This window comes from Arachis duranensis, chromosome 5 (genome assembly GCF_000817695.3).
Source record: "Arachis duranensis cultivar V14167 chromosome 5, aradu.V14167.gnm2.J7QH, whole genome shotgun sequence".
NCBI lineage: Eukaryota > Viridiplantae > Streptophyta > Magnoliopsida > Fabales > Fabaceae > Arachis > Arachis duranensis.
The window spans coordinates 106,368,549-106,376,963 of NC_029776.3; the positions used below are offsets into that span (position 1 = coordinate 106,368,549).

At 26.8% G+C, this 8,415-nt stretch overlaps 2 long non-coding RNA genes across 2 annotated transcripts; both read left to right on the forward strand.

The window, feature by feature from the left end:
• The first annotated feature begins 4,372 nt into the window (after nucleotides 1-4,372).
• LOC107491488 (uncharacterized) lies at nucleotides 4,373-6,015 on the forward strand. The gene is made up of 3 exons (XR_008009213.1): nucleotides 4,373-4,659; nucleotides 5,042-5,540; nucleotides 5,664-6,015. It is a non-coding gene; the product is annotated as an uncharacterized LOC107491488 (long non-coding RNA).
• A 111-nt stretch (nucleotides 6,016-6,126) lies between these two features.
• On the forward strand, nucleotides 6,127-6,971 carry LOC127747419 (uncharacterized). The gene is made up of 3 exons (XR_008009212.1): nucleotides 6,127-6,258; nucleotides 6,346-6,476; nucleotides 6,805-6,971. It is a non-coding gene; the product is annotated as an uncharacterized LOC127747419 (long non-coding RNA).
• Nucleotides 6,972-8,415: the final 1,444 nt, after the last annotated feature.

The following is an 8,415-nucleotide window of genomic DNA, read 5'->3' on the forward strand; positions in this document are numbered from 1 at the left end:
AAAATTACACAAGGCAGAAAAATAAAATTAAAAGTTTTATTTTTTATTAATGATCATTATAAAAATGTCTAAGATATCCACCATGTTGACATTACATGTTGTTTTATCTTCTATCATTTCATCATTTAATTTTATCTGCAACTATATATTCTTCTTCCTTTCTCTTCCTTTCAATTTTTAATAATCTATTATATATCTCTAATTTTAAGGCCAAAATGTGCTACATGTCACTCTCTCATTACAATTGAAATCAAATCTTTCCTTCCAAAATTAAAGAATCCTCCCATCTTTTTTCTTCCTTTCTCTATCTCTCTCATTTCTTCACCCACTTTATCTTACTTAAATATCATTATCAATGACTAATTATGAATTTGACAATCAAAATATACAATATAACATTCTCTAATAGTATTTAAATTAAATTAAAATTAAAATTGAAATACTAAAATTGAAATATAACTATATTATATATTATATTTATATATTACTAACTAATTTAATAACTAAAATGTGTCACATGACACTCTCTTATTAAAATTTAGAGAAAATATTTTTCTCTAAAATTAGTAAACATCCTTCTTATATTTTCGTATCTATCTCTCTCTTTTTTTCTATTTCTCTTTATTCTTCCTACTCTATGTATAATTTATAATTCATATTTTATATTAGTAATTTGACAAATCAAAATATGTTACAAGATATTTTCATTATAATTAAAATAAAAAATTTTCTTGCTTTCAAAATTAACAAACTCCCTCTCTCATTCTTCTTCTTTATCTTTCTCTCTCTTTTCTCTCATTCTTTGTTTTTCTATACCTTTATGTTCTACAAAAAATAAAATTAACAACATAATATAATTTAAATAAAAAAATATTATATACATATTTTTTATTTAATTTTAAATTTTTACTGCTTATCTCTTTAATATATATTTTTTTTCTTTTCTTTTAAATATTTATTACATAAAATTTAAAAAAATACTAATATTGTGATTAAAAGTTAAAATTAAGATTCAATTGTTTAAAAAAAATGAGTTAACTTTATAACTATCAATATAATTTTTTTTATGTTAATATCTAATTATATTTTTATATATATAAAAAATATTATTTTTAAATAACAAATATAAAAATTAATTATTTTTATTTGTGCAACAAACTTAATATCTAATCAAATATAAAAATATACACGTTAAATTCTTTTAAATTTTAGATAAGGAATGTTAAAATTAAGTAAAAAAATTAAACTCTTTCATTTGAAAATAATAACTAAAAAACTTATTATTTGATTTTGTTTAAGACTCTGGTCTTTTTAGTCGATGAGGACTTTTATCCCTTATAACCATTTGATAAAAGTAGTTTAATGTTATAAATTTTTTGTGTCATAATTTATAATACCAGGATCGACGTATTTTTAAAAGATTTATATTCCCGTAATAATATTACGGGTAAAAATACTAGTTTCAGGGCATAATAATATATATCAATTCAAGTTTGCTATATATATTGAATGATGAATTAATATATAGTAAGCAATTCATTTATATATAGTATTATTTGCATCATTTTATATGTTTATGAAATATATGTTGAAATAATATAAATACACGTAAAAAAAAATCACATATTTATATATAAATACATGAGTAGTTAGTTTTAATATACAAATAACGTTTTTATTATAAATATATACGAATAATCTCATAGTGAATGAAATCATCTTGATCTGTTTATTTATATTTTTTAATTTATCCAATACCTAAATCAGATTTAATCTCAATGCTTCAAATATATCGAATCCGATGCATAATAATAAATTCGTGCATGATCGTCTAATTCATTATATTTTTTAGGTCCAATAATATTGGATCATCGCTCATGCTTACAGTTCAGTCTATATAATACTTTAGTTTACAGATTGTTAACATACATATGTTGAATATTTGAATAAAGAAAGCTTTATGCATGTTAAGGTATATTATGTAAATTAAATAATTTGTTATTGATAAACTCACTAGAAATATAATTAAATTACCCATTATTATTTACATGTGTGATTAATTTCTCAAATATATAATAATACATTTGCATATATCAAAATAAAAATATACAAAATATCAAATCAAAATTATCATGTATTTATATATATAAATACATATATGTAATTTAATTAATTTATTTTTAATATATATTTTATATTTTAATATAACTGAATAATTGATTTTTGTATATACATAACATGGTTAATACATAAATGAAATAATATTCAATATGCAAGAAGATTAAGGATTATATAAAAATATGAATGCTAAATATAACATAGTACTCAGATTAATATTAAGGTTATTAATTAATATGATATATAATATATGTACCTGAGAAAAGCAATCATGGAAGAAGAGACGAAGAATTCCAGGAGCTTGGCCAGGGTCCTTTTCAAAGACATCTTCAAGATGCTTCCTTATAATTCTTTCAACCCTAGGGCATGATATCCAATAGAAATCATAGGATAGTCCCTTTGCAGTTATGGGAGCCCTTCCTAATTTCCTGTTTGAGGACATGGACCCATTGATTTGGGAAACAAATAGTAATAATAAGGAAAACAACAAAACAATCAAGAGGCTATTTGCACTACTAATAATAATAACCCTACCCATATTTTGTTTTTGTATATATGCTACTGAATTGTGATTTTAGCAAAAGTTGCAACACTTATTTATATAAACACATTGGATTATTAGAGGGGCTTGTGGCTTATAGTTGCCTTCTACACATTTCCAATTATTATTCGAGTATAATTTTTATGTACTTATGATAATGTAAAATATTTTATACAATCGTATAATTATATTCGTTCTTTTAGATGATTATTTATATGGTTAATGTGAAAAATAATTATTTTTATAAATGCAACGTTATATAATTAAATGTATCTATATATAAAATTATTATTATTATTATTATTATTACTATTACTATTATTATTATTATTATTATTAGATATAAAATCTCACTATATTATTTGAACAATAATACTTTATGTTATTTATGGTTCGATTCGGTTTGATTAAAATTTTTATGGTTAAAATAAAAAATCAAATTGAACCATAAAAAGAATTACAAAACATATTTTTTTAATTTTTATAATTTTTAATTTTTTCGGTTCAGTTAGTTAATTTAATTCGGTCCGAATTAATTTTAAACGATTTTAAACAGCTCTATCTGTGGATATTCCGTATCTTAGAGGTATGGACTATGGAGTGAAAAAAAAATAACGTGTATTGTTTAGAGGAAAGGTCACCATGAACCCAATAACGTTGAATATTGTGTATGAATTGATAATAATAGAATAGTAACTTTTCAAAATTATATTTTTAAAGGATAATATATAATAACTTTTATGTTACTCAGATTAATGTTCTAGATCTCTAAATTTTTGTGTCTTTAATATCGTCCCCTCTCTCTCTCTTTTTTTTTGTCTTTATGTTTAATAATTAGCACTGTTATCATAATTTGCAATAAATTAATTCGTGAAAGGCCATGCATGTGGCGAACACATGCTATTATTGAGATTAACATATCCATCTATTTATTTTTAATTCGTCCTCGCACTAAAAAAAACGTATATTTCGACGTAAAAAATCGACGATTATCTCTTTCGTCGATTATTTTCGACAACTTAATGTCGATATTTTAAAAAAAAATTAGAAATAAAATAATAAAGTCGACGACTTAGTCGTTGATTTTTTTATTACTGTATTAACCACCTTTCTATTATCGTCGCATTGTCGACGAACTTGGGATGAAAAATACTTTTATTTTAAAATCGACGAATATGATGTCTATTTTATTATTTAAAATATCGACAACGTTACTATCGATAAATTTAAACGGTCAAGATTGCTTTCTAAAATCAAGTGAACAATATGGATTTAATATATAAAATAGATGTTCAGAGTGTTACTTTTTTTTAAAATTAAAATCCACGAACATGACGTCTATTTTATTATTTAAAATATCGACAACAACACCGTCGATAAATTTGAACGGTCTTGATTGCTTTGTAAAATAAAGTTAATGATGTAGATTTAATGTATAAAATAGACGCTTAAAGTGTTGCTTTTTTTAAATTAAAATCGACGAAAATGCCATCTATTTTATTATTTAAAATATCAATAATATTATCGTCGATAAATTTAAACGATTTAAATCCCTTCCTAAAATCAAGTAAATGATATATATTTAATGTATAAAATAAACGTTTAAAAGGTTGTTTTTTTTGAAATTAAAATCCACGAATTTGCCGCCGAATTTTATTACTAAAAAGTAAAAACACATATACCGGCTTTCACTTCCCGCCTACAAAGTTCTGAAACACAAATCCCCCCAATCCCATCACCAACCCTTGTTTTACCCCAAATTCACCCAATTTTCAACCGTCATTATCCGTTGCTGTCATCGCTCCGTCACCGTTGCGCCCCCGTCGCGCTCTGTTGCTGCCGCAACCCTCGCCGACTTCGATTCCGACCCCAACCTCATTGTACAGCTTGCCGCGGTGCTTGGCAACTTTGCCTGTGGCCTTGACGCCGGTGTCCGTGCTGTCCTCGACGCCGGAGCTTTCCCTCAGTTGATCAGGCTCCTCTCTGCCTCCGATGAGAAGGTCAATTTCTCTCTCTCTTCTTTCCTTACCATTTGTTTTGCCAGATATTGTAGATTGCGATGAAATTGCAATGCTCTGAATTGTTAAATTGATCGTTAGGTTGCGATTAGTGATGGTACCTGCTTGGTTACGTTGATTTGGACCATTATTTTTTTATCATGATAATGCATTGATAGTAGGAATGAAATAGCTCGTGTGAGAATAATGAATTGCATATTTTGAACTCAATTTAGTTTCTGGAGTGTTCTTATGGTATTTAGTAATTTAGTTTCTCCTTTAATTGTTCTTGCTACTTCTATAGCTATTAGAAATATTTCGAGTGCAATTATTAATATTTTAATCTCCAATGCCATCTGATTGGCCTTTGTACACTTGATTTCAGGTTGTGGATGCAGCTGCACGTTCTCTACAAATGATTTATCAATCAAAATTGGCCCCAAAATATGACTTTTTCAAGGAAGAGAACTTGGAGTTCCTGCTTTTACTATTGAAAAGCGAGAATGAAAATCTTTCTGTACTGGGTGCGAGCATTATTATTCATTCATGCGAGGCAGGTGAAGAACAGAATATCTTATGCTTTGTTGGTGTGTTGGACAAACTCATCAGCCTTTTGTATGGTTCTCTAAGCCAGCGAGATGCTAGTTTGGAGTCCATAGCTGCGATTGTTAAAAACAATTCTGAAGCTGTCTCTAAATTTGTGGACCTTAGAGGTGGAAGAGCATTGAGCCCTGTAATTGAATTAAGTAAAGACAAACATTCTCGGACAAGATTACTAGCTTGCTTGTGCCTTATTTGTGTTAAGAATGCTTCTTCTTGCCATCTTTAAGACACGGGAATCAAAACGAAACTGATAAATAATCTGCTTGAAGCTCCATTTCCAGGTATGTAATAATTTACTTTTGGTTGGGATTTACATAGCTGTGACTGAAGATTAGTTGAATTTAGATTAGCCTATTTTATTTTGGTAGATGAATGTGCAAATCCATATTGGTGTGCTTGTATAGGTACTTATTTTGTTACATTTGGGCAAATTGGACTCACTTCCTTCAATGTTTACATGGTGCTTAGTCTCATTTCTTATAGTATACAGAGGTTTATCAGATGGTTGTGTAAGAAGCATTGGATTGTTATGGAAATGGATTTTTGAAGTATTCAGGGCTGAAATTGCCAGATACAGAAAAATCATGGTATAGTAGAAATATCAGCATTGAAGATTGTAAGATGTTGTGCTTGAAGAATTGTTTATGTATGGCTTATGCAGCTTTGGATATAAGTGAAGCGGCAAGTGGTTGTTTGATATTAAAGCCCTGAATCCAAATTCTCTTGAAGATATTTACTTAAGAATGGCTGCTACAAAATTAGGTGTAAGTATCTTCTATTTTTATTCTTTTTATCAATTTTCTGTTATTTATTAATTAATTATTTATTTTCGTTTAACGGGTGCATTTTTTCTTCTTATAGAAACTATTCAGAAAAATAAATCACAAAAATCAAATGTCCGAAAGAAAAAGACTATCATCATAATTTGTGCGTTATCTTCTAGTGTTCTAATCATATGTTTGGCTTTCATCGTCTTTAGATGGAAGATACGAAGGAAAGGTAGTTAAGTAACTATTATATTATTTAAGTGATGTGGAAAACAGAGCATGTATTGCATTTACATATTAAATGATGCTACTTATGTAGGTGTAATAAGTGACCAACAAGAGGAAGATCCACAATTGCCTTTGTTTGATATGTCCACAATTTTTTCTGCAACAAATAAGTTTTCAACCAATAGCATTTTGGGAAAAGGTGGCTTTGGTTCGGTATATAAGGTAGGGAAACCATTTGCCTTTTGTTTTACAAAGCTAGAGAGAATCAGAATCTTTTGCCTATGAGTTATATTTGGGGTAGTATGGAGCTGGAAAATTATACCCCCGAAAAAAAAAACACTATATGAAAATGTTACATTATATATTACTTAAATCTCAAGGATGTCATAGTGTACCTTTTGAATTGAAATGGTGTTGATTCAACCAATTGTAAAGGACAAAAAACTTGTTTTATCCTGTCTCAAGGTTTGGTTATTGAGGATGAAATTAACATTATAAGTTATAGTTCTATAAGCTAATGGATGTTGTAATGTTGTTTCTTTGTTTGCAGAGCAAGTGGATAGTAGCTGTTTCTGTTGGTGGTTTCATTCTTTGGAGCCACGATATCGAAAAAGCCTTGTGGATTTTTGCTTTATTTTAAATATTGTGTTATTAGTGGATTGCAATTTAAATAAATATAAGTCCGAATTTAGTTATTTATTTTGTCTTGAGTCTTTATGTTAGAGGATTATTTATTATTTTGATAAGTTTGTAAACTCATTGTCTAATATTTAGTATAAATTTTATTTTTATATTTATAAGTTTATTTGTCTTGTTATCTATATTCTGTATAATTTTTTTTTATATTTATTTGCATTAATTGTTTACTATTTTTCAAATTGAAAAAATAATTAAAACGTATCTATTAAAATTGACGGAAGAGTTGTCGTTTTTTAATTTTAAAATAGACAAAAAAACCCAAATATAGACATAGAATTTGTTGGTATATGAATAATAAAATCGATGGCAACTGTGTCGATTTTATTAACTCTGTCGATTTTATTGGATCCAATATCGACGGCAACGTTGTTGATTTTAGTAAGTATATTATAGACAAAGTTGTTCTCGATTTTATTGGATCAAATATCGACAAAAATGGTCGATTTTATATAATAATATCGATGGCCTTGTTGTCGATTTTAATAAGAATGTAAAATTCTTAAACTCATGTTATAGACACAAGCGCGGTCGATTTTATTAAATTATTATCGACGGCCAGGCAAACCGTCGATTTTATTAGCATTTTAAAAAATCGACAAGTTTAATAGCGACCAACTTCACTGTTTATTTTGCCGTCGAATTTTAATATTATTGACGGTTTAGCCGTCGATTTTAACGATATTTCTTGTAGTGTCGTGAAAGTGATGGAGGTTTATAAAATTATAACAAGCTCAGAATATGAGAATAATCTTAATGAGAAAGAAAGAAAACAAGAATATAATCTTTTACAGGTGATTGGTATATATACTCTTGTCTATTGATATATATTTGAATATTATTTGTATTTTAATTATAAGTAGTTATTGATTTTGAACTTAAAATAAAGTAACAATAATACATAATTAAAATTTTATAACATACATTATTATTGTGTAGAAATTATATATTAGTGGTTGATGTATATTTATTTGTACATTATATTATTATACTTTTATAAAAGGAAATCTTATGTATATATTATATTGAATATTATGCCAGCTTTGTATATACACTCACTAGAAATATAATTGAAAACTAATGCGTGCGTGCCATATCTGTTGAAATTTATTTTTTTTAATTGTATTTTTTAACTCAATAAGTTAAAAACTAATTTGTTACGGACCAAAATTTAAGGTTTGTCACTGACTTATAATTTTTTTTCTACGGTATTCTCTAACTCGACAGCTGGTCAAATATTAATCTATTACAAATATAAATTCTCTTTAAGAGTTTGTTGTTGACTAATAGGTTGTTTCATGTATAAAACAGAATTTGGACTTCTAACATTGGTTTTAGCAACTCATGAGCTAACCACTAAATCAATCCAATTTAATTCACTAACCAATAAATTATTGCATATATAAAATAGAATTCGAACTTCTAATACTTACTTGAGCATATAAGTAAACTAAGTACCTAATTA